The sequence below is a fragment of the Pleurodeles waltl genome, chromosome 4_1 (assembly GCF_031143425.1).
Source record: "Pleurodeles waltl isolate 20211129_DDA chromosome 4_1, aPleWal1.hap1.20221129, whole genome shotgun sequence".
In the NCBI taxonomy this organism is placed as follows: domain Eukaryota; kingdom Metazoa; phylum Chordata; class Amphibia; order Caudata; family Salamandridae; genus Pleurodeles; species Pleurodeles waltl.
Window position 1 is genome coordinate 836878163 of NC_090442.1, and position 27106 is coordinate 836905268.

The following is a 27106-nucleotide window of genomic DNA, read 5'->3' on the forward strand; positions in this document are numbered from 1 at the left end:
ATTTGTGGCTCCTCTCAGATTCCCGACCTTTCTGTCACCGAAATGTGAGGAAAACGTGTTTTTTTAGCCGAGGTTTGCAAAGGATTCTGGGTAAAAGAACCTGGTCAGAGCCCCACAAGTCACCCCATCTTGGATTCCCCTAGGTCTCTACTTTTAAAAAATGCACAGGTTTGGTAGGTTTCCCTAGGTGCCGGCTGAGCTAGAGGCCAAAATCTACATGTTGACACTTTGCAAAAAACACCTCTGTTTTCTGTCAAAAATTGTGATGTGTCCACATTGTGTTTTGGGGCATTTCCTGTCGCGGGCGCTAGGCCTACCCACACAAGTGAGGTATCATTTTTATCGGTAAACTTGGGGTAAAGCTGGGTGGAAGGAAATTTGTGGCTCCTCTCAGATTCCAGAACTTTCTGTCACCGAAATGTGAGGAAAATGTGTTTTTTTTAGCCAAATTTTGAGGTTTGCAAAGGATTCTGGGTAACAGAACCTGGTCAGATCCCCACAAGTCACCCCATCTTGGATTCCCCTTCGTCTCTAGTTTGCAAAAATGCACAGCTTTGGTAGGTTTCCCTAGGTGCCGGCTGAGCTAGAGGCCAGAATCTACAGGTAGGCACTTTGCAAAAAAACACCTCTGTTTTCTGTCAAAAATTGTGATGTGTCCACGTTGTGTTTTGGGGCATTTCCTGTCGCGGGCGCTAGGCCTACCCACACAAGTGAGGTATCATTTTTATCTGGTGACTTGGGGGAACGCTGGGTGGAAGGAAATTTGTGGCTCCTCTCAGATTCCAGAACTTTCTGTCACTGAAATGTGAGGAAAATTTGTTTTATTAGCCAAATTTTGAGGTTTGCAAAGGATTCTGGGTAACAGAACCTGGTCAGAGCCCCACAAGTCACCCCTTCTTGGATTCCCCTAGGTCTCTAGTTTTCATAAATGCACAGGTTTGGTAGGTTTCCCTAGGTGCCGGCTGAGCTAGAGGCCAAAATCTACAGGTAGGCCCTTTGCAAAAGAACACCTCCGTTTTCTTTAAAAAAATGTAATGTGTCCCTGTTGTGTTTTGGGGCATTTCCTGTCACGGGCGCTAGGCCTACCCACACAAGTGAGGTATCATTTTTATCGGGAGACTTGGGGGAACGCTGGGTGGAAGGAAATTTGTGGCTCCTCTCAGATTCCCGACCTTTCTGTCACCGAAATGTGAGGAAAACGTGTTTTTTTAGCCAATTTTTGAGGTTTGCAAAGGATTCTGGGTAAAAGAACCTGGTCAGAACCCCACAAGTCACCCCATCTTGGATTCCCCTAGGTCTCTACTTTTAGAAAATGCACAGGTTTGGTAGGTTTCCCTAGGTGCCGGCTGAGCTAGAGGCCAAAATCTACAGGTAGGCACTTTGCAAAAAACACCTCTGTTTTCTGTCAAAAATTGTGATGTGTCCATATTGTGTTTTGGGGCATTTCCTGTCACGGGCGCTAGACCTACCCACACAAGTGAGGTATCATTTTTATCTGGTGACGTGGGGGAACGCTGGGTGGAAGGAAATTTGTGGCTCCTCTCAGATTCCCGACCTTTCTGTCACCGAAATGTGAGGAAAATGTGTTTTTTTTAGCCAAATTTTGAGGTTTGCAAAGGATTCTGGGTAACAGAACCTGGTCAGAGCCCCACAAGTCACCCCATCTTGGATTCCCCTTTGTCTCTAGTTTGCAAAAATGCACAGCTTTGGTAGGTTTCCCTAGGTGCCGGCTGAGCTAGAGGCCAAAATCTACATGTTGACACTTTGCAAAAAACACCTCTGTTTTCTGTCAAAAATTGTGATGTGTCCACATTGTGTTTTGGGGCATTTCCTGTCGCGGGCGCTAGGCCTACCCACACAAGTGAGGTATCATTTTTATCGGTAAACTTGGGGTAAAGCTGGGTGGAAGGAAATTTGTGGCTCCTCTCAGATTCCAGAACTTTCTGTCACCGAAATGTGAGGAAAATGTGTTTTTTTTTAGCCAAATTTTGAGGTTTGCAAAGGATTCTGGGTAACAGAACCTGGTCAGAGCCCCACAAGTCACCCCATCTTGGATTCCCCTTCGTCTCTAGTTTGCAAAAATGCACAGCTTTGGTAGGTTTCCCTAGGTGCCGGCTGAGCTAGAGGCCAAAATCTACATGTTGACACTTTGCAAAAAACACCTCTGTTTTCTGTCAAAAATTGTGATGTGTCCACATTGTGTTTTGGGGCATTTCCTGTCGCGGGCGCTAGGCCTACCCACACAAGTGAGGTATCATTTTTATCGGTAAACTTGGGGTAAAGCTGGGTGGAAGGAAATTTGTGGCTCCTGTCAGATTCCCGACCTTTCTGTCACTGAAATGTGAGGAAAACGTGTTTTTTTAGCCAATTTTTGAGGTTTGCAAAGGATTCTGGGTAAAAGAACCTGGTCAGAACCCCACAAGTCACCCCATCTTGGATTCCCCTAGGTCTCTACTTTTAGAAAATGCACAGGTTTGGTAGGTTTCCCTAGGTGCCGGCTGAGCTAGAGGCCAAAATCTACAGGTAGGCACTTTGCAAAAAAACACCTCTGTTTTCTGTCAAAAATTGTGATGTGTCCACGTTGTGTTTTGGGGCATTTCCTGTCGCGGGCGTTAGGCCTACCCACACAAGTGAGGTATCATTTTTATCTGGTGACTTGGGGGAACGCTGGGTGGAAGGATATTTGTGGCTCCTCTCAGATTCCAGAACTTTCTGTCACTGAAATGTGAGGAAAATTTGTTTTTTTTGCCAAATTTTGAGGTTTGCAAAGGATTCTGGGTAACAGAACCTGGTTAGAGCCCCACAAGTCACCTCATCTTGGATTCCCCTTGGTCTCTAGTTTGCAAAAATGCACAGGTTTGGTAGGTTTCCCTAGGTGCCGGCTGAGCTAGAGGCCAAAATCTACAGGTAGGCACTTTGCAAAAAAACACCTCTGTTTTCTGTCAAAAATTGTGATGTGTCCACGTTGTGTTTTGGGGCATTTCCTGTCACGGGCGCTAGGCCTACCCACACAAGTGAGGTATCATTTGTATCTGGTGACTTGGGGGAACGCTGGGTGGAAGGAAATTTGTGGCTCCTCTCAGATTCCAGAACTTTCTGTCACTGAAATGTGAGGAAAATGTGTTTTTTTAGCCACATTTTGAGGTTTGCAAAGTATTCTGGGTAACAGAACCTGGTCAGAGCCCCACAAGTCACCCCTTCTTGGATTCCCCTAGGTCTCTAGTTTTCATAAATGCACAGGTTTGGTAGGTTTCCCTAGGTGCCGGCTGAGCTAGAGGCCAAAATCTACAGGTAGGCCCTTTGCAAAAGAACACCTCCGTTTTCTTTAAAAAAAATTGATGTGTCCCTGTTGTGTTTTGGGGCATTTCCTGTCACGGGCGCTAGGCCTACCCACACAAGTGAGGTATCATTTTTATCGGGAGACTTGGGGGAACGCTGGGTGGAAGGAAATTTGTGGCTCCTCTCAGATTCCCGACCTTTCTGTCACCGAAATGTGAGGAAAACGTGTTTTTTTAGCCAACTTTTGAGGTTTGCAAAGGATTCTGGGTAAAAGAACCTGGTCAGAACCCCACAAGTCATCCCATCTTGGATTCCCCTAGGTCTCTACTTTTAGAAAATGCACAGGTTTGGTAGGTTTCCCTAGGTGCCGGCTGAGCTAGAGGCCAAAATCTACAGGTAGGCACTTTGCAAAAAACACCTCTGTTTTCTGTCAAAAATTGTGATGTGTCCATATTGTGTTTTGGGGCATTTCCTGTCACGGGCGCTAGGCCTACCCACACAAGTGAGGTATCATTTTTATCTGGTGACGTGGGGGAACGCTGGGTGGAAGGAAATTTGTGACTCCTCTCAGATTCCCGACCTTTCTGACACTGAAATGTGAGGAAAATGTGTTTTTTTAGCCAAATTTTGAGGTTTGCAAAGGATTCTGGGTAACAGAACCTGGTCAGAGCCCCACAAGTCACCCCTTCTTGGATTCCCCTAGGTCTCTAGTTTTCAAAAATGCACAGGTTTGATAGGTTTCCCTAGGTGCCGGCTGAGCTAGAGGCCAAAATCTACAGGTAGGCACTTTGCAAAAAAACACCTATGTTTTCTGTCAAAAATTGTGATGTGTCCACGTTGTGTTTTGGGGCATTTCCTGTCGCGGGCGCTAGGCCTACCCACACAAGTGAGGTATCATTTTTATCGGTAAACTTGGGGTAAAGCTGGGTGGAAGGAAATTTGTGGCTCCTCTCAGATTCCAGAACTTTCTGTCACCGAAATGTGAGGAAAATGTGTTTTTTTTAGCCAAATTTTGAGGTTTGCAAAGGATTCTGGGTAACAGAACCTGGTCAGAGCCCCACAAGTCACCCCATCTTGGATTCCCCTTGGTCTCTAGTTTGCAAAAATGCACAGCTTTGGTAGGTTTCCCTAGGTGCCGGCTGAGCTAGAGGCCAAAATCTACAGGTAGGCACTTTGCAAAAAAACACCTCTGTTTTCTGTCAAAAATTGTGATGTGTCCACGTTGTGTTTTGGGGCATTTCCTGTCACGGGCGCTAGGCCTACCCACACAAGTGAGGTATCATTTTTATCTGGTGACTTGGGGGAACGCTGGGTGGAAGGAAATTTGTGGCTCCTCTCAGATTCCCGACCTTTCTGTCACCGAAATGTGAGGAAAACGTGTTTTTTTAGCCGAGGTTTGCAAAGGATTCTGGGTAAAAGAACCTGGTCAGAGCCCCACAAGTCACCCCATCTTGGATTCCCCTAGGTCTCTACTTTTAAAAAATGCACAGGTTTGGTAGGTTTCCCTAGGTGCCGGCTGAGCTAGAGGCCAAAATCTACATGTTGACACTTTGCAAAAAACACCTCTGTTTTCTGTCAAAAATTGTGATGTGTCCACATTGTGTTTTGGGGCATTTCCTGTCGCGGGCGCTAGGCCTACCCACACAAGTGAGGTATCATTTTTATCGGTAAACTTGGGGTAAAGCTGGGTGGAAGGAAATTTGTGGCTCCTCTCAGATTCCAGAACTTTCTGTCACCGAAATGTGAGGAAAATGTGTTTTTTTTAGCCAAATTTTGAGGTTTGCAAAGGATTCTGGGTAACAGAACCTGGTCAGATCCCCACAAGTCACCCCATCTTGGATTCCCCTTCGTCTCTAGTTTGCAAAAATGCACAGCTTTGGTAGGTTTCCCTAGGTGCCGGCTGAGCTAGAGGCCAGAATCTACAGGTAGGCACTTTGCAAAAAAACACCTCTGTTTTCTGTCAAAAATTGTGATGTGTCCACGTTGTGTTTTGGGGCATTTCCTGTCGCGGGCGCTAGGCCTACCCACACAAGTGAGGTATCATTTTTATCTGGTGACTTGGGGGAACGCTGGGTGGAAGGAAATTTGTGGCTCCTCTCAGATTCCAGAACTTTCTGTCACTGAAATGTGAGGAAAATTTGTTTTATTAGCCAAATTTTGAGGTTTGCAAAGGATTCTGGGTAACAGAACCTGGTCAGAGCCCCACAAGTCACCCCTTCTTGGATTCCCCTAGGTCTCTAGTTTTCATAAATGCACAGGTTTGGTAGGTTTCCCTAGGTGCCGGCTGAGCTAGAGGCCAAAATCTACAGGTAGGCCCTTTGCAAAAGAACACCTCCGTTTTCTTTAAAAAAATGTGATGTGTCCCTGTTGTGTTTTGGGGCATTTCCTGTCACGGGCGCTAGGCCTACCCACACAAGTGAGGTATCATTTTTATCGGGAGACTTGGGGGAACGCTGGGTGGAAGGAAATTTGTGGCTCCTCTCAGATTCCCGACCTTTCTGTCACCGAAATGTGAGGAAAACGTGTTTTTTTAGCCAATTTTTGAGGTTTGCAAAGGATTCTGGGTAAAAGAACCTGGTCAGAACCCCACAAGTCACCCCATCTTGGATTCCCCTAGGTCTCTACTTTTAGAAAATGCACAGGTTTGGTAGGTTTCCCTAGGTGCCGGCTGAGCTAGAGGCCAAAATCTACAGGTAGGCACTTTGCAAAAAACACCTCTGTTTTCTGTCAAAAATTGTGATGTGTCCATATTGTGTTTTGGGGCATTTCCTGTCACGGGCGCTAGACCTACCCACACAAGTGAGGTATCATTTTTATCTGGTGACGTGGGGGAACGCTGGGTGGAAGGAAATTTGTGGCTCCTCTCAGATTCCCGACCTTTCTGTCACCGAAATGTGAGGAAAATGTGTTTTTTTTAGCCAAATTTTGAGGTTTGCAAAGGATTCTGGGTAACAGAACCTGGTCAGAGCCCCACAAGTCACCCCATCTTGGATTCCCCTTTGTCTCTAGTTTGCAAAAATGCACAGCTTTGGTAGGTTTCCCTAGGTGCCGGCTGAGCTAGAGGCCAAAATCTACATGTTGACACTTTGCAAAAAACACCTCTGTTTTCTGTCAAAAATTGTGATGTGTCCACATTGTGTTTTGGGGCATTTCCTGTCGCGGGCGCTAGGCCTACCCACACAAGTGAGGTATCATTTTTATCGGTAAACTTGGGGTAAAGCTGGGTGGAAGGAAATTTGTGGCTCCTCTCAGATTCCAGAACTTTCTGTCACCGAAATGTGAGGAAAATGTGTTTTTTTTTAGCCAAATTTTGAGGTTTGCAAAGGATTCTGGGTAACAGAACCTGGTCAGAGCCCCACAAGTCACCCCATCTTGGATTCCCCTTCGTCTCTAGTTTGCAAAAATGCACAGCTTTGGTAGGTTTCCCTAGGTGCCGGCTGAGCTAGAGGCCAAAATCTACATGTTGACACTTTGCAAAAAACACCTCTGTTTTCTGTCAAAAATTGTGATGTGTCCACATTGTGTTTTGGGGCATTTCCTGTCGCGGGCGCTAGGCCTACCCACACAAGTGAGGTATCATTTTTATCGGTAAACTTGGGGTAAAGCTGGGTGGAAGGAAATTTGTGGCTCCTGTCAGATTCCCGACCTTTCTGTCACCGAAATGTGAGGAAAACGTGTTTTTTTAGCCAATTTTTGAGGTTTGCAAAGGATTCTGGGTAAAAGAACCTGGTCAGAACCCCACAAGTCACCCCATCTTGGATTCCCCTAGGTCTCTACTTTTAGAAAATGCACAGGTTTGGTAGGTTTCCCTAGGTGCCGGCTGAGCTAGAGGCCAAAATCTACAGGTAGGCACTTTGCAAAAAAACACCTCTGTTTTCTGTCAAAAATTGTGATGTGTCCACGTTGTGTTTTGGGGCATTTCCTGTCGCGGGCGCTAGGCCTACCCACACAAGTGAGGTATCATTTTTATCTGGTGACTTGGGGGAACGCTGGGTGGAAGGATATTTGTGGCTCCTCTCAGATTCCAGAACTTTCTGTCACTGAAATGTGAGGAAAATTTGTTTTTTTTGCCAAATTTTGAGGTTTGCAAAGGATTCTGGGTAACAGAACCTGGTTAGAGCCCCACAAGTCACCTCATCTTGGATTCCCCTTGGTCTCTAGTTTGCAAAAATGCACAGGTTTGGTAGGTTTCCCTAGGTGCCGGCTGAGCTAGAGGCCAAAATCTACAGGTAGGCACTTTGCAAAAAAACACCTCTGTTTTCTGTCAAAAATTGTGATGTGTCCACGTTGTGTTTTGGGGCATTTCCTGTCACGGGCGCTAGGCCTACCCACACAAGTGAGGTATCATTTGTATCTGGTGACTTGGGGGAACGCTGGGTGGAAGGAAATTTGTGGCTCCTCTCAGATTCCAGAACTTTCTGTCACTGAAATGTGAGGAAAATGTGTTTTTTTAGCCACATTTTGAGGTTTGCAAAGTATTCTGGGTAACAGAACCTGGTCAGAGCCCCACAAGTCACCCCTTCTTGGATTCCCCTAGGTCTCTAGTTTTCATAAATGCACAGGTTTGGTAGGTTTCCCTAGGTGCCGGCTGAGCTAGAGGCCAAAATCTACAGGTAGGCCCTTTGCAAAAGAACACCTCCGTTTTCTTTAAAAAAAATTGATGTGTCCCTGTTGTGTTTTGGGGCATTTCCTGTCACGGGCGCTAGGCCTACCCACACAAGTGAGGTATCATTTTTATCGGGAGACTTGGGGGAACGCTGGGTGGAAGGAAATTTGTGGCTCCTCTCAGATTCCCGACCTTTCTGTCACCGAAATGTGAGGAAAACGTGTTTTTTTAGCCAACTTTTGAGGTTTGCAAAGGATTCTGGGTAAAAGAACCTGGTCAGAACCCCACAAGTCATCCCATCTTGGATTCCCCTAGGTCTCTACTTTTAGAAAATGCACAGGTTTGGTAGGTTTCCCTAGGTGCCGGCTGAGCTAGAGGCCAAAATCTACAGGTAGGCACTTTGCAAAAAACACCTCTGTTTTCTGTCAAAAATTGTGATGTGTCCATATTGTGTTTTGGGGCATTTCCTGTCACGGGCGCTAGGCCTACCCACACAAGTGAGGTATCATTTTTATCTGGTGACGTGGGGGAACGCTGGGTGGAAGGAAATTTGTGACTCCTCTCAGATTCCCGACCTTTCTGACACTGAAATGTGAGGAAAATGTGTTTTTTTAGCCAAATTTTGAGGTTTGCAAAGGATTCTGGGTAACAGAACCTGGTCAGAGCCCCACAAGTCACCCCTTCTTGGATTCCCCTAGGTCTCTAGTTTTCAAAAATGCACAGGTTTGATAGGTTTCCCTAGGTGCCGGCTGAGCTAGAGGCCAAAATCTACAGGTAGGCACTTTGCAAAAAAACACCTATGTTTTCTGTCAAAAATTGTGATGTGTCCACGTTGTGTTTTGGGGCATTTCCTGTCGCGGGCGCTAGGCCTACCCACACAAGTGAGGTATCATTTTTATCGGTAAACTTGGGGTAAAGCTGGGTGGAAGGAAATTTGTGGCTCCTCTCAGATTCCAGAACTTTCTGTCACCGAAATGTGAGGAAAATGTGTTTTTTTTAGCCAAATTTTGAGGTTTGCAAAGGATTCTGGGTAACAGAACCTGGTCAGAGCCCCACAAGTCACCCCATCTTGGATTCCCCTTGGTCTCTAGTTTGCAAAAATGCACAGCTTTGGTAGGTTTCCCTAGGTGCCGGCTGAGCTAGAGGCCAAAATCTACAGGTAGGCACTTTGCAAAAAAACACCTCTGTTTTCTGTCAAAAATTGTGATGTGTCCACGTTGTGTTTTGGGGCATTTCCTGTCACGGGCGCTAGGCCTACCCACACAAGTGAGGTATCATTTTTATCTGGTGACTTGGGGGAACGCTGGGTGGAAGGAAATTTGTGGCTCCTCTCAGATTCCCGACCTTTCTGTCACCGAAATGTGAGGAAAACGTGTTTTTTTAGCCGAGGTTTGCAAAGGATTCTGGGTAAAAGAACCTGGTCAGAGCCCCACAAGTCACCCCATCTTGGATTCCCCTAGGTCTCTACTTTTAAAAAATGCACAGGTTTGGTAGGTTTCCCTAGGTGCCGGCTGAGCTAGAGGCCAAAATCTACATGTTGACACTTTGCAAAAAACACCTCTGTTTTCTGTCAAAAATTGTGATGTGTCCACATTGTGTTTTGGGGCATTTCCTGTCGCGGGCGCTAGGCCTACCCACACAAGTGAGGTATCATTTTTATCGGTAAACTTGGGGTAAAGCTGGGTGGAAGGAAATTTGTGGCTCCTCTCAGATTCCAGAACTTTCTGTCACCGAAATGTGAGGAAAATGTGTTTTTTTTAGCCAAATTTTGAGGTTTGCAAAGGATTCTGGGTAACAGAACCTGGTCAGATCCCCACAAGTCACCCCATCTTGGATTCCCCTTCGTCTCTAGTTTGCAAAAATGCACAGCTTTGGTAGGTTTCCCTAGGTGCCGGCTGAGCTAGAGGCCAGAATCTACAGGTAGGCACTTTGCCAAAAAACACCTCTGTTTTCTGTCAAAAATTGTGATGTGTCCACGTTGTGTTTTGGGGCATTTCCTGTCGCGGGCGCTAGGCCTACCCACACAAGTGAGGTATCATTTTTATCTGGTGACTTGGGGGAACGCTGGGTGGAAGGAAATTTGTGGCTCCTCTCAGATTCCAGAACTTTCTGTCACTGAAATGTGAGGAAAATTTGTTTTATTAGCCAAATTTTGAGGTTTGCAAAGGATTCTGGGTAACAGAACCTGGTCAGAGCCCCACAAGTCACCTCATCTTGGATTCTTCTTGGTCTCTAGTTTGCAAAAATGCACAGGTTTGGTAGGTTTCCCTAGGTGCCGGCTGAGCTAGAGGCCAAAATCTACAGGTAGGCACTTTGCAAAAAAACACCTCTGTTTTCTGTCAAAAATTGTGATGTGTCCACGTTGTGTTTTGGGGCATTTCCTGTCGCGGGCGCTAGGCCTACCCACACAAGTGAGGTATCATTTTTATCGGGAGACTTGGGGGAACGCTGGGTGGAAGGAAATTTGTGGCTCCTGTCAGATTCCCGACCTTTCTGTCACCGAAATGTGAGGAAAACGTGTTTTTTTAGCCAATTTTTGAGGTTTGCAAAGGATTCTGGGTAAAAGAACCTGGTCAGAGCCCCACAAGTCACCCCATCTTGGATTCCCCTAGGTCTCTACTTTTAGAAAATGCACAGGTTTGGTAGGTTTCCCTAGGTGCCGGCTGAGCTAGAGGCCAAAATCTACAGGTAGGCACTTTGCAAAAAACACCTCTGTTTTCTGTCAAAAATTGTGATGTGTCCATATTGTGTTTTGGGGCATTTCCTGTCACGGGCGCTAAGCCTACCCACACAAGTGAGGTATCATTTTTATCTGGTGACGTGGGGGAACGCTGGGTGGAAGGAAATTTGTTGCTCCTCTCAGATTCCCGACCTTTCTGACACTGAAATGTGAGGAAAATGTGTTTTTTTAGCCAAATTGTGAGGTTTGCAAAGGATTCTGGGTAACAGAACCTGGTCAGAGCCCCACAAGTCACCCCTTCTTGGATTCCCCTAGGTCTCTAGTTTTCAAAAATGCACAGGTTTGGTAGGTTTCCCTAGGTGCCGGCTGAGCTAGAGGCCAAAATCTACAGGTAGGCACTTTGCAAAAAAACACCTCTGTTTTCTGTCAAAAATTGTGATGTGTCCAAGTTGTGTTTTGGGGCATTTCCTGTCACGGGCGCTAGGCCTACCCACACAAGTGAGGTATCATTTGTATCTGGTGACTTGGGGGAACGCTGGGTGGAAGGAAATTTGTGGCTCCTCTCAGATTCCAGAACTTTCTGTCACTGAAATGTGAGGAAAATGTGTTTTTTTAGCCACATTTTGAGGTTTGCAAAGTATTCTGGGTAACAGAACCTGGTCAGAGCCCCACAAGTCACCCCTTCTTGGATTCCCCTAGGTCTCTAGTTTTCATAAATGCACAGGTTTGGTAGGTTTCCCTAGGTGCCGGCTGAGCTAGAGGCCAAAATCTACAGGTAGGCCCTTTGCAAAAGAACACCTCCGTTTTCTTTAAAAAAATGTGATGTGTCCCTGTTGTGTTTTGGGGCATTTCCTGTCGCGGGCGCTAGGCCTACCCACACAAGTGAGGTATCATTTTTATCGGTAAACTTGGGGTAAAGCTGGGTGGAAGGAAATTTGTGGCTCCTCTCAGATTCCAGAACTTTCTGTCACCGAAATGTGAGGAAAATGTGTTTTATTTAGCCAAATTTTGAGGTTTGCAAAGGATTCTGGGTAACAGAACCTGGTCAGAGCCCCACAAGTCACCCCATCTTGGATTCCCCTTGGTCTCTAGTTTGCAAAAATGCACAGCTTTGGTAGGTTTCCCTAGGTGCCGGCTGAGCTAGAGGCCAAAATCTACAGGTAGGCACTTTGCAAAAAAACACCTCTGTTTTCTGTCAAAAATTGTGATGTGTCCACGTTGTGTTTTGGGGCATGTCCTGTCACGGGCGCTAGGCCTACCCACACAAGTGAGGTATCATTTTTATCTGGTGACTTGGGGGAACGCTGGGTGGAAGGAAATTTGTGGCTCTTCTCAGATTCCCGACCTTTCTGTCACCAAAATGTGAGGAAAACGTGTTTTTTTAGCCGAGGTTTGCAAAGGATTCTGGGTAAAAGGACCTGGTCAGAGCCCCACAAGTCACCCCATCTTGGATTCCCCTAGGTCTCTACTTTTAAAAAATGCACAGGTTTGGTAGGTTTCCCTAGGTGCCGGCTGAGCTAGAGGCCAAAATCTACATGTTGACACTTTGCAAAAAACACCTCTGTTTTCTGTCAAAAATTGTGATGTGTCCACATTGTGTTTTGGGGCATTTCCTGTCGCGGGCGCTAGGCCTACCCACACAAGTGAGGTATCATTTTTATCGGTAAACTTGGGGTAAAGCTGGGTGGAAGGAAATTTGTGGCTCCTCTCAGATTCCAGAACTTTCTGTCACCGAAATGTGAGGAAAATGTGTTTTTTTTAGCCAAATTTTGAGGTTTGCAAAGGATTCTGGGTAACAGAACCTGGTCAGAGCCCCACAAGTCACCCCATCTTGGATTCCCCTTGGTCTCTAGTTTGCAATAATGCACAGCTTTGGTAGGTTTCCCTAGGTGCCGGCTGAGCTAGAGGCCAAAATCTAAAGGTAGGCACTTTGCCAAAAAACACCTCTGTTTTCTGTCAAAAATTGTGATGTGTCCACGTTGTGTTTTGGGGCATTTCCTGTCACGGGCGCTAGGCCTACCCACACAAGTGAGGTATCATTTTTATCTGGTGACTTGGGGGAACGCTGGGTGGAAGGAAATTTGTGGCTGCTCTCAGATTCCCGACCTTTCTGTCACCGAAATGTGAGGAAAACGTGTTTTTTTAGCCGAGGTTTGCAAAGGATTCTGGGTAAAAGAACCTGGTCAGAGCCCCACAAGTCACCCCATCTTGGATTCCCCTAGGTCTCTACTTTTAAAAAATGCACAGGTTTGGTAGGTTTCCCTAGGTGCCGGCTGAGCTAGAGGCCAAAATCTACATGTTGACACTTTGCAAAAAACACCTCTGTTTTCTGTCAAAAATTGTGATGTGTCCACATTGTGTTTTGGGGCATTTCCTGTCGCGGGCGCTAGGCCTACCCACACAAGTGAGGTATCATTTTTATCGGTAAACTTGGGGTAAAGCTGGGTGGAAGGAAATTTGTGGCTCCTCTCAGATTCCAGAACTTTCTGTCACCGAAATGTGAGGAAAATTTGTTTTTTTTAGCCAAATTTTGAGGTTTGCAAAGGATTCTGGGTAACAGAACCTGGTCAGAGCCCCACAAGTCACCCCATCTTGGATTCCCCTTGGTCTCTAGTTTGCAAAAATGCACAGCTTTGGTAGGTTTCCCTAGGTGCCGGCTGAGCTAGAGGCCAAAATCTACAGGTAGGCACTTTGCAAAAAAACACCTCTGTTTTCTGTCAAAAATTGTGATGTGTCCACGTTGTGTTTTGGGGCATTTCCTGTCGCGGGCGCTAGGCCTACCCACACAAGTGAGGTATCATTTTTATCTGGTGACTTGGGGGAACGCTGGGTGGAAGGATATTTGTGGCTCCTCTCAGATTCCAGAACTTTCTGTCACTGAAATGTGAGGAAAATTTGTTTTTTTAGCCAAATTTTGAGGTTTGCAAAGGATTCTGGGTAACAGAACCTGGTTAGAGCCCCACAAGTCACCTCATCTTGGATTCCCCTTGGTCTCTAGTTTGCAAAAATGCACAGGTTTGGTAGGTTTCCCTAGGTGCCGGCTGAGCTAGAGGCCAAAATCTACAGGTAGGCACTTTGCAAAAAAACACCTCTGTTTTCTGTCAAAAATTGTGATGTGTCCACGTTGTGTTTTGGGGCATTTCCTGTCACGGGCGCTAGGCCTACCCACACAAGTGAGGTATCATTTGTATCTGGTGACTTGGGGGAACGCTGGGTGGAAGGAAATTTGTGGCTCCTCTCAGATTCCAGAACTTTCTGTCACTGAAATGTGAGGAAAATGTGTTTTTTTAGCCACATTTTGAGGTTTGCAAAGTATTCTGGGTAACAGAACCTGGTCAGAGCCCCACAAGTCACCCCTTCTTGGATTCCCCTAGGTCTCTAGTTTTCATAAATGCACAGGTTTGGTAGGTTTCCCTAGGTGCCGGCTGAGCTAGAGTCCAAAATCTACAGGTAGGCCCTTTGCAAAAGAACACCTCCGTTTTCTTTAAAAAAAATTGATGTGTCCCTGTTGTGTTTTGGGGCATTTCCTGTCACGGGCGCTAGGCCTACCCACACAAGTGAGGTATCATTTTTATCGGGAGACTTGGGGGAACGCTGGGTGGAAGGAAATTTGTGGCTCCTCTCAGATTCCCGACCTTTCTGTCACCGAAATGTGAGGAAAACGTGTTTTTTTAGCCAACTTTTGAGGTTTGCAAAGGATTCTGGGTAAAAGAACCTGGTCAGAACCCCACAAGTCATCCCATCTTGGATTCCCCTAGGTCTCTACTTTTAGAAAATGCACAGGTTTGGTAGGTTTCCCTAGGTGCCGGCTGAGCTAGAGGCCAAAATCTACAGGTAGGCACTTTGCAAAAAACACCTCTGTTTTCTGTCAAAAATTGTGATGTGTCCATATTGTGTTTTGGGGCATTTCCTGTCACGGGCGCTAGGCCTACCCACACAAGTGAGGTATCATTTTTATCTGGTGACGTGGGGGAACGCTGGGTGGAAGGAAATTTGTGACTCCTCTCAGATTCCCGACCTTTCTGACACTGAAATGTGAGGAAAATGTGTTTTTTTAGCCAAATTTTGAGGTTTGCAAAGGATTCTGGGTAACAGAACCTGGTCAGAGCCCCACAAGTCACCCCTTCTTGGATTCCCCTAGGTCTCTAGTTTTCAAAAATGCACAGGTTTGATAGGTTTCCCTAGGTGCCGGCTGAGCTAGAGGCCAAAATCTACAGGTAGGCACTTTGCAAAAAAACACCTATGTTTTCTGTCAAAAATTGTGATGTGTCCACGTTGTGTTTTGGGGCATTTCCTGTCGCGGGCGCTAGGCCTACCCACACAAGTGAGGTATCATTTTTATCGGTAAACTTGGGGTAAAGCTGGGTGGAAGGAAATTTGTGGCTCCTCTCAGATTCCAGAACTTTCTGTCACCGAAATGTGAGGAAAATGTGTTTTTTTTAGCCAAATTTTGAGGTTTGCAAAGGATTCTGGGTAACAGAACCTGGTCAGAGCCCCACAAGTCACCCCATCTTGGATTCCCCTTGGTCTCTAGTTTGCAAAAATGCACAGCTTTGGTAGGTTTCCCTAGGTGCCGGCTGAGCTAGAGGCCAAAATCTACAGGTAGGCACTTTGCAAAAAAACACCTCTGTTTTCTGTCAAAAATTGTGATGTGTCCACGTTGTGTTTTGGGGCATTTCCTGTCACGGGCGCTAGGCCTACCCACACAAGTGAGGTATCATTTTTATCTGGTGACTTGGGGGAACGCTGGGTGGAAGGAAATTTGTGGCTCCTCTCAGATTCCCGACCTTTCTGTCACCGAAATGTGAGGAAAACGTGTTTTTTTAGCCGAGGTTTGCAAAGGATTCTGGGTAAAAGAACCTGGTCAGAGCCCCACAAGTCACCCCATCTTGGATTCCCCTAGGTCTCTACTTTTAAAAAATGCACAGGTTTGGTAGGTTTCCCTAGGTGCCGGCTGAGCTAGAGGCCAAAATCTACATGTTGACACTTTGCAAAAAACACCTCTGTTTTCTGTCAAAAATTGTGATGTGTCCACATTGTGTTTTGGGGCATTTCCTGTCGCGGGCGCTAGGCCTACCCACACAAGTGAGGTATCATTTTTATCGGTAAACTTGGGGTAAAGCTGGGTGGAAGGAAATTTGTGGCTCCTCTCAGATTCCAGAACTTTCTGTCACCGAAATGTGAGGAAAATGTGTTTTTTTTAGCCAAATTTTGAGGTTTGCAAAGGATTCTGGGTAACAGAACCTGGTCAGATCCCCACAAGTCACCCCATCTTGGATTCCCCTTCGTCTCTAGTTTGCAAAAATGCACAGCTTTGGTAGGTTTCCCTAGGTGCCGGCTGAGCTAGAGGCCAGAATCTACAGGTAGGCACTTTGCAAAAAAACACCTCTGTTTTCTGTCAAAAATTGTGATGTGTCCACGTTGTGTTTTGGGGCATTTCCTGTCGCGGGCGCTAGGCCTACCCACACAAGTGAGGTATCATTTTTATCTGGTGACTTGGGGGAACGCTGGGTGGAAGGAAATTTGTGGCTCCTCTCAGATTCCAGAACTTTCTGTCACTGAAATGTGAGGAAAATTTGTTTTATTAGCCAAATTTTGAGGTTTGCAAAGGATTCTGGGTAACAGAACCTGGTCAGAGCCCCACAAGTCACCTCATCTTGGATTCCTCTTGGTCTCTAGTTTGCAAAAATGCACAGGTTTGGTAGGTTTCCCTAGGTGCCGGCTGAGCTAGAGGCCAAAATCTACAGGTAGGCACTTTGCAAAAAAACACCTCCGTTTTCTGTCAAAAATTGTGATGTGTCCACGTTGTGTTTTGGGGCATTTCCTGTCACGGGCGCTAGGCCTACCCACACAAGTGAGGTATCATTTGTATCTGGTGACTTGGGGGAACGCTGGGTGGAAGGAAATTTGTGGCTCCTCTCAGATTCCAGAACTTTCTGTCACCGAAATGTGAGGAAAATGTGTTTTTTTAGCCACATTTTGAGGTTTGCAAAGTATTCTGGGTAACAGAACCTGGTCAGAGCCCCACAAGTCACCCCTTCTTGGATTCCCCTAGGTCTCTAGTTTTCATAAATGCACAGGTTTGGTAGGTTTCCCTAGGTGCCGGCTGAGCTAGAGGCCAAAATCTACAGGTAGGCCCTTTGCAAAAGAACACCTCCGTTTTCTTTAAAAAAATGTGATGTGTCCCTGTTGTGTTTTGGGGCATTTCCTGTCACGGGCGCTAGGCCTACCCACACAAGTGAGGTATCATTTTTATCGGGAGACTTGGGGGAACGCTGGGTGGAAGGAAATTTGTGGCTCCTCTCAGATTCCCGACCTTTCTGTCACCGAAATGTGAGGAAAACGTGTTTTTTTAGCCAATTTTTGAGGTTTGCAAAGGATTCTGGGTAAAAGAACCTGGTCAGAACCCCACAAGTCACCCCATCTTGGATTCCCCTAGGTCTCTACTTTTAGAAAATGCACAGGTTTGGTAGGTTTCCCTAGGTGCCGGCTGAGCTAGAGGCCAAAATCTACAGGTAGGCACTTTGCAAAAAACACCTCTGTTTTCTGTCAAAAATTGTGATGTGTCCATATTGTGTTTTGGGGCATTTCCTGTCACGGGCGCTAGACCTACCCACACAAGTGAGGTATCATTTTTATCTGGTGACGTGGGGGAACGCTGGGTGGAAGGAAATTTGTGGCTCCTCTCAGATTCCCGACCTTTCTGTCACCGAAATGTGAGGAAAATGTGTTTTTTTTAGCCAAATTTTGAGGTTTGCAAAGGATTCTGGGTAACAGAACCTGGTCAGAGCCCCACAAGTCACCCCATCTTGGATTCCCCTTTGTCTCTAGTTTGCAAAAATGCACAGCTTTGGTAGGTTTCCCTAGGTGCCGGCTGAGCTAGAGGCCAAAATCTACATGTTGACACTTTGCAAAAAACACCTCTGTTTTCTGTCAAAAATTGTGATGTGTCCACATTGTGTTTTGGGGCATTTCCTGTCGCGGGCGCTAGGCCTACCCACACAAGTGAGGTATCATTTTTATCGGTAAACTTGGGGTAAAGCTGGGTGGAAGGAAATTTGTGGCTCCTCTCAGATTCCAGAACTTTCTGTCACCGAAATGTGAGGAAAATGTGTTTTTTTTTAGCCAAATTTTGAGGTTTGCAAAGGATTCTGGGTAACAGAACCTGGTCAGAGCCCCACAAGTCACCCCATCTTGGATTCCCCTTCGTCTCTAGTTTGCAAAAATGCACAGCTTTGGTAGGTTTCCCTAGGTGCCGGCTGAGCTAGAGGCCAAAATCTACATGTTGACACTTTGCAAAAAACACCTCTGTTTTCTGTCAAAAATTGTGATGTGTCCACATTGTGTTTTGGGGCATTTCCTGTCGCGGGCGCTAGGCCTACCCACACAAGTGAGGTATCATTTTTATCGGTAAACTTGGGGTAAAGCTGGGTGGAAGGAAATTTGTGGCTCCTGTCAGATTCCCGACCTTTCTGTCACCGAAATGTGAGGAAAACGTGTTTTTTTAGCCAATTTTTGAGGTTTGCAAAGGATTCTGGGTAAAAGAACCTGGTCAGAACCCCACAAGTCACCCCATCTTGGATTCCCCTAGGTCTCTACTTTTAGAAAATGCACAGGTTTGGTAGGTTTCCCTAGGTGCCGGCTGAGCTAGAGGCCAAAATCTACAGGTAGGCACTTTGCAAAAAACACCTCTGTTTTCTGTCAAAAATTGTGATGTGTCCATATTGTGTTTTGGGGCATTTCCTGTCACGGGCGCTAAGCCTACCCACACAAGTGAGGTATCATTTTTATCTGGTGACGTGGGGGAACGCTGGGTGGAAGGAAATTTGTGGCTCCTCTCAGATTCCCGACCTTTCTGACACTGAAATGTGAGGAAAATGTGTTTTTTTAGCCAAATTTTGAGGTTTGCAAAGGATTCTGGGTAACAGAACCTGGTCAGAGCCCCACAAGTCACCCCTTCTTGGATTCCCCTAGGTCTCTAGTTTTCAAAAATGCACAGGTTTGGTAGGTTTCCCTAGGTGCCGGCTGAGCTAGAGGCCAAAATCTACAGGTAGGCACTTTGCAAAAAAACACCTCTGTTTTCTGTCAAAAATTGTGATGTGTCCACGTTGTGTTTTGGGGCATTTCCTGTCACGGGCGCTAGGCCTACCCACACAAGTGAGGTATCATTTGTATCTGGTGACTTGGGGGAACGCTGGGTGGAAGGAAATGTGTGGCTCCTCTCAGATTCCAGAACTTTCTGTCACTGAAATGTGAGGAAAATGTGTTTTTTTAGCCACATTTTGAGGTTTGCAAAGTATTCTGGGTAACAGAACCTGGTCAGAGCCCCACAAGTCACCCCTTCTTGGATTCCCCTAGGTCTCTAGTTTTCATAAATGCACAGGTTTGGTAGGTTTCCCTAGGTGCCGGCTGAGCTAGAGGCCAAAATCTACAGGTAGGCCCTTTGCAAAAGAACACCTCCGTTTTCTTTAAAAAAATGTGATGTGTCCCTGTTGTGTTTTGGGGCATTTCCTGTCACAGGCGCTAGGCCTACCCACACAAGTGAGGTATCATTTTTATCGGGAGACTTGGGGGAACGCTGGGTGGAAGGAAATTTGTGGCTCCTCTCAGATTCCCGACCTTTCTGTCACCGAAATGTGAGGAAAACGTGTTTTTTTAGCCAACTTTTGAGGTTTGCAAAGGATTCTGGGTAAAAGAACCTGGTCAGAACCCCACAAGTCACCCCATCTTGGATTCCCCTAGGTCTCTACTTTTAGAAAATGCACAGGTTTGGTAGGTTTCCCTAGGTGCCGGCTGAGCTAGAGGCCAAAATCTACAGGTAGGCACTTTGCAAAAAAACACCTCTGTTTTCTGTCAAAAATTGTGATGTTCCACGTTGTGTTTTGGGGCATTTCCTGTCGCGGGCGCTAGGCCTACCCACACAAGTGAGGTATCATTTTTATCGGTAAACTTGGGGTAAAGCTGGGTGGAAGGAAATTTGTGGCTCCTCTCAGATTCCAGAACTTTCTGTCACCGAAATGTGAGGAAAATTTGTTTTTTTTAGCCAAATTTTGAGGTTTGCAAAGGATTCTGGGTAACAGAACCTGGTCAGAGCCCCACAAGTCACCCCATCTTGGATTCCCCTTGGTCTCTAGTTTGCAAAAATGCACAGCTTTGGTAGGTTTCCCTAGGTGCCGGCTGAGCTAGAGGCCAAAATCTACAGGTAGGCACTTTGCAAAAAAACACCTCTGTTTTCTGTCAAAAATTGTGATGTGTCCACGTTGTGTTTTGGGGCATGTCCTGTCACGGGCGCTAGGCCTACCCACACAAGTGAGGTATCATTTTTATCTGGTGACTTGGGGGAACGCTGGGTGGAAGGAAATTTGTGGCTCCTCTCAGATTCCCGACCTTTCTGTCACCAAAATGTGAGGAAAACGTGTTTTTTTAGCCGAGGTTTGCAAAGGATTCTGGGTAAAAGGACCTGGTCAGAGCCCCACAGGTCACCCCATCTTGGATTCCCCTAGGTCTCTACTTTTAAAAAATGCACAGGTTTGGTAGGTTTCCCTAGGTGCCGGCTGAGCTAGAGGCCAAAATCTACATGTTGACACTTTGCAAAAAACACCTCTGTTTTCTGTCAAAAATTGTGATGTGTCCACATTGTGTTTTGGGGCATTTCCTGTCGCGGGCGCTAGGCCTACCCACACAAGTGAGGTATCATTTTTATCGGTAAACTTGGGGTAAAGCTGGGTGGAAGGAAATTTGTGGCTCCTCTCAGATTCCAGAACTTTCTGTCACCGAAATGTGAGGAAAATGTGTTTTTTTTTAGCCAAATTTTGAGGTTTGCAAAGGATTCTGGGTAACAGAACCTGGTCAGAGCCCCACAAGTCACCCCATCTTGGATTCCCCTTCGTCTCTAGTTTGCAAAAATGCACAGCTTTGGTAGGTTTCCCTAGGTGCCGGCTGAGCTAGAGGCCAAAATCTACAGGTAGGCACTTTGCAAAAAAACACCTCTGTTTTCTGTCAAAAATTGTGATGTGTCCACGTTGTGTTTTGGGGCATTTCCTGTCACGGGCGCTAGGCCTACCCACACAAGTGAGGTATAATTTTTATCTGGTGACTTGGGGGAACGCTGGGTGGAAGGAAATTTGTGGCTGCTCTCAGATTCCCGACCTTTCTGTCACCGAAATGTGAGGAAAACGTGTTTTTTTAGCCGAGGTTTGCAAAGGATTCTGGGTAAAAGAACCTGGTCAGAGCCCCACAAGTCACCCCATCTTGGATTCCCCTAGGTCTCTACTTTTAAAAAATGCACAGGTTTGGTAGGTTTCCCTAGGTGCCGGCTGAGCTAGAGGCCAAAATCTACATGTTGACACTTTGCAAAAAACACCTCTGTTTTCTGTCAAAAATTGTGATGTGTCCACATTGTGTTTTGGGGCATTTCCTGTCGCGGGCGCTAGGCCTACCCACACAAGTGAGGTATCATTTTTATCGGTAAACTTGGGGTAAAGCTGGGTGGAAGGAAATTTGTGGCTCCTCTCAGATTCCAGAACTTTCTGTCACCGAAATGTGAGGAAAATGTGTTTTTTTTAGCCAAATTTTGAGGTTTGCAAAGGATTCTGGGTAACAGAACCTGGTCAGAGCCCCACAAGTCACCCCATCTTGGATTCCCCTTCGTCTCTAGTTTGCAAAAATGCACAGCTTTGGTAGGTTTCCCTAGGTGCCGGCTGAGCTAGAGGCCAAAATCTACAGGTAGGCACTTTGCAAAAAAACACCTCTGTTTTCTGTCAAAAATTGTGATGTGTCCACGTTGTGTTTTGGGGCATGTCCTGTCGCGGGCGCTAGGCCTACCCACACAAGTGAGGTATCATTTTTATCTGGTGACTTGGGGGAACGCTGGGTGGAAGGATATTTGTGGCTCCTCTCAGATTTCAGAACTTTCTGTCACTGAAATGTGAGGAAAATTTGTTTTTTTAGCCAAATTTTGAGGTTTGCAAAGGATTCTGGGTAACAGAACCTGGTCAGAGCCCCACAAGTCACCTCATCTTGGATTCCCCTTGGTCTCTAGTTTGCAAAAATGCACAGGTTTGGTAGGTTTCCCTAGGTGCCGGCTGAGCTAGAGGCCAAAATCTACAGGTAGGCACTTTGCAAAAAAACACCTCTGTTTTCTGTCAAAAATTGTGATGTGTCCACGTTGTGTTTTGGGGCATTTCCTGTCACGGGCGCTAGGCCTACCCACACAAGTGAGGTATCATTTGTATCTGGTGACTTGGGGGAACGCTGGGTGGAAGGAAATTTGTGGCTCCTCTCAGATTCCAGAACTTTCTGTCACTGAAATGTGAGGAAAATGTGTTTTTTTAGCCACATTTTGAGGTTTGCAAAGTATTCTGGGTAACAGAACCTGGTCAGAGCCCCACAAGTCACCCCTTCTTGGATTCCCCTAGGTCTCTAGTTTTCATAAATGCACAGGTTTGGTAGGTTTCCCTAGGTGCCGGCTGAGCTAGAGGCCAAAATCTACAGGTAGGCACTTTGCAAAAAACACCTCTGTTTTCTGTCAAAAATTGTGATGTGTCCATATTGTGTTTTGGGGCATTTCCTGTCACGGGCGCTAGGCCTACCCACACAAGTGAGCTATCATTTTTATCTGGTGACGTGGGGGAACGCTGGGTGGAAGGAAATTTGTGACTCCTCTCAGATTCCCGACCTTTCTGACACTGAAATGTGAGGAAAATGTGTTTTTTTAGCCAAATTTTGAGGTTTGCAAAGGATTCTGGGTAACAGAACCTGGTCAGAGCCCCACAAGTCACCCCTTCTTGGATTCCCCTAGGTCTCTAGTTTTCAAAAATGCACAGGTTTGGTAGGTTTCCCTAGGTGCCGGCTGAGCTAGAGGCCAAAATCTACAGGTAGGCACTTTGCAAAAAAACACCTATGTTTTCTGTCAAAAATTGTGATGTGTCCACGTTGTGTTTTGGGGCATTTCCTGTCGCTGGCGCTAGGCCTACCCACACAAGTGAGGTATCATTTTTATCGGTAAACTTGGGGTAAAGCTGGGTGGAAGGAAATTTGTGGCTCCTCTCAGATTCCAGAACTTTCTGTCACCGAAATGTGAGGAAAATGTGTTTTTTTTAGCCAAATTTTGAGGTTTGCAAAGGATTCTGGGTAACAGAACCTGGTCAGAGCCCCACAAGTCACCCCATCTTGGATTCCCCTTCGTCTCTAGTTTGCAAAAATGCACAGCTTTGGTAGGTTTCCCTAGGTGCCGGCTGAGCTAGAGGCCAAAATCTACAGGTAGGCACTTTGCAAAAAAACACCTCTGTTTTCTGTCAAAAATTGTGATGTGTCCACGTTGTGTTTTGGGGCATTTCCTGTCGCGGGCGCTAGGCCTACCCACACAAGTGAGGTATCATTTTTATCTAGTGACTTGGGGGAACGCTGGGTGGAAGGATATTTGTGGCTCCTCTCAGATTCCAGAACTTTCTGTCACTGAAATGTGAGGAAAATGTGTTTTTTTAGCCAAATTTTGAGGTTTGCAAAGGATTCTGGGTAACAGAACCTGGTCAGAGCCCCACAAGTCACCTCATCTTGGATTCCCCTTGGTCTCTAGTTTGCAAAAATGCACAGGTTTGGTAGGTTTCCCTAGGTGCCGGCTGAGCTAGAGGCCAAAATCTACAGGTAGGCACTTTGCAAAAAAACACCTCTGTTTTCTGTCAAAAATTGTGATGTGTCCACGTTGTGTTTTGGGGCATTTCCTGTCACGGGCGCTAGGCCTACCCACACAAGTGAGGTATCATTTGTATCTGGTGACTTGGGGGAACGCTGGGTGGAAGGAAATTTGTGGCTCCTCTCAGATTCCAGAACTTTCTGTCACTGAAATGTGAGGAAAATGTGTTTTTTTAGCCACATTTTGAGGTTTGCAAAGTATTCTGGGTAACAGAACCTGGTCAGAGCCCCACAAGTCACCCCTTCTTGGATTCCCCTAGGTCTCTAGTTTTCATAAATGCACAGGTTTGGTAGGTTTCCCTGGGTGCCGGCTGAGCTAGAGGCCAAAATCTACAGGTAGGCCCTTTGCAAAAGAACACCTCCGTTTTCTTTAAAAAAATTTGATGTGTCCCTGTTGTGTTTTGGGGCATTTCCTGTCACAGGCGCTAGGCCTACCCACACAAGTGAGGTATCATTTTTATCGGGAGACTTGGGGGAACGCTGGGTGGAAGGAAATTTGTGGCTCCTCTCAGATTCCCGACCTTTCTGTCACCGAAATGTGAGGAAAACGTGTTTTTTTAGCCAACTTTTGAGGTTTGCAAAGGATTCTGGGTAAAAGAACCTGGTCAGAACCCCACAAGTCATCCCATCTTGGATTCCCCTAGGTCTCTACTTTTAGAAAATGCACAGGTTTGGTAGGTTTCCCTAGGTGCCGGCTGAGCTAGAGGCCAAAATCTACAGGTAGGCACTTTGCAAAAAACACCTCTGTTTTCTGTCAAAAATTGTGATGTGTCCATATTGTGTTTTGGGGCATTTCCTGTCACGGGCGCTAGGCCTACCCACACAAGTGAGGTATCATTTTTATCTGGTGACGTGGGGGAACGCTGGGTGGAAGGACATTTGTGACTCCTCTCAGATTCCCGACCTTTCTGACACTGAAATGTGAGGAAAATGTGTTTTTTTAGCCAAATTTTGAGGTTTGCAAAGGATTCTGGGTAACAGAACCTGGTCAGAGCCCCACAAGTCACCCCTTCTTGGATTCCCCTAGGTCTCTAGTTTTCAAAAATGCACAGGTTTGATAGGTTTCCCTAGGTGCCGGCTGAGCTAGAGGCCAAAATCTACAGGTAGGCACTTTGCAAAAAAACACCTCTGTTTTCTGTCAAAAATTGTGATGTGTCCACGTTGTGTTTTGGGGCATTTCCTGTCACGGGCGCTAGGCCTACCCACACAAGTGAGGTATCATTTGTATCTGGTGACTTGGGGGAACGCTGGGTGGAAGGAAATTTGTGGCTCCTCTCAGATTCCAGAACTTTCTGTCACCGAAATGTGAGGAAAATGTGTTTTTTTAGCCACATTTTGAGGTTTGCAAAGTATTCTGGGTAACAGAACCTGGTCAGAGCCCCACAAGTCACCCCTTCTTGGATTCCCCTAGGTCTCTAGTTTTCATAAATGCACAGCTTTGGTAGGTTTCCCTAGGTGCCGGCTGAGCTAGAGGCCAAAATCTACAGGTAGGCCCTTTGCAAAAGAACACCTCCGTTTTCTTTAAAAAAATGTGATGTGTCCCTGTTGTGTTTTGGGGCATTTCCTGTCACGGGCGCTAGGCCTACCCACACAAGTGAGGTATCATTTTTATCGGGAGACTTGGGGGAACGCTGGGTGGAAGGAAATTTGTGGCTCCTCTCAGATTCCCGACCTTTCTGTCACCGAAATGTGAGGAAAACGTGTTTTTTTAGCCAATTTTTGAGGTTTGCAAAGGATTCTGGGTAAAAGAACCTGGTCAGAACCCCACAAGTCACCCCATCTTGGATTCCCCTAGGTCTCTACTTTTAGAAAATGCACAGGTTTGGTAGGTTTCCCTAGGTGCCGGCTGAGCTAGAGGCCAAAATCTACAGGTAGGCACTTTGCAAAAAACACCTCTGTTTTCTGTCAAAAATTGTGATGTGTCCATATTGTGTTTTGGGGCATTTCCTGTCACGGGCGCTAGACCTACCCACACAAGTGAGGTATCATTTTTATCTGGTGACGTGGGGGAACGCTGGGTGGAAGGAAATTTGTGGCTCCTCTCAGATTCCCGACCTTTCTGTCACCGAAATGTGAGGAAAATGTGTTTTTTTTAGCCAAATTTTGAGGTTTGCAAAGGATTCTGGGTAACAGAACCTGGTCAGAGCCCCACAAGTCACCCCATCTTGGATTCCCCATTGTCTCTAGTTTGCAAAAATGCACAGCTTTGGTAGGTTTCCCTAGGTGCCGGCTGAGCTAGAGGCCAAAATCTACATGTTGACACTTTGCAAAAAACACCTCTGTTTTCTGTCAAAAATTGTGATGTGTTCACATTGTGTTTTGGGGCATTTCCTGTCGCGGGCGCTAGGCCTACCCACACAAGTGAGGTATCATTTTTATCGGTAAACTTGGGGTAAAGCTGGGTGGAAGGAAATTTGTGGCTCCTCTCAGATTCCAGAACTTTCTGTCACCGAAATGTGAGGAAAATGTGTTTTTTTTTAGCCAAATTTTGAGGTTTGCAAAGGATTCTGGGTAACAGAACCTGGTCAGAGCCCCACAAGTCACCCCATCTTGGATTCCCCTTCGTCTCTAGTTTGCAAAAATGCACAGCTTTGGTAGGTTTCCCTAGGTGCCGGCTGAGCTAGAGGCCAAAATCTACATGTTGACACTTTGCAAAAAACACCTCTGTTTTCTGTCAAAAATTGTGATGTGTCCACATTGTGTTTTGGGGCATTTCCTGTCGCGGGCGCTAGGCCTACCCACACAAGTGAGGTATCATTTTTATCGGTAAACTTGGGGTAAAGCTGGGTGGAAGGAAATTTGTGGCTCCTGTCAGATTCCCGACCTTTCTGTCACCGAAATGTGAGGAAAACGTGTTTTTTTAGCCAATTTTTGAGGTTTGCAAAGGATTCTGGGTAAAAGAACCTGGTCAGAACCCCACAAGTCACCCCATCTTGGATTCCCCTAGGTCTCTACTTTTAGAAAATGCACAGGTTTGGTAGGTTTCCCTAGGTGCCGGCTGAGCTAGAGGCCAAAATCTACAGGTAGGCACTTTGCAAAAAACACCTCTGTTTTCTGTCAAAAATTGTGATGTGTCCATATTGTGTTTTGGGGCATTTCCTGTCACGGGCGCTAAGCCTACCCACACAAGTGAGGTATCATTTTTATCTGGTGACGTGGGGGAACGCTGGGTGGAAGGAAATTTGTGGCTCCTCTCAGATTCCCGACCTTTCTGACACTGAAATGTGAGGAAAATGTGTTTTTTTAGCCAAATTGTGAGGTTTGCAAAGGATTCTGGGTAACAGAACCTGGTCAGAGCCCCACAAGTCACCCCTTCTTGGATTCCCCTAGGTCTCTAGTTTTAAAAAATGCACAGGTTTGGTAGGTTTCCCTAGGTGCCGGCTGAGCTAGAGGCCAAAATCTACAGGTAGGCACTTTGCAAAAAAACACCTCTGTTTTCTGTCAAAAATTGTGATGTGTCCACGTTGTGTTTTGGGGCATTTCCTGTCACGGGCGCTAGGCCTACCCACACAAGTGAGGTATCATTTGTATCTGGTGACTTGGGGGAACGCTGGGTGGAAGGAAATGTGTGGCTCCTCTCAGATTCCAGAACTTTCTGTCACTGAAATGTGAGGAAAATGTGTTTTTTTAGCCACATTTTGAGGTTTGCAAAGTATTCTGGGTAACAGAACCTGGTCAGAGCCCCACAAGTCACCCCTTCTTGGATTCCCCTAAGTCTCTAGTTTTCATAAATGCACAGGTTTGGTAGGTTTCCCTAGGTGCCGGCTGAGCTAGAGGCCAAAATCTACAGGTAGGCCCTTTGCAAAAGAACACCTCCGTTTTCTTTAAAAAAATGTGATGTGTCCCTG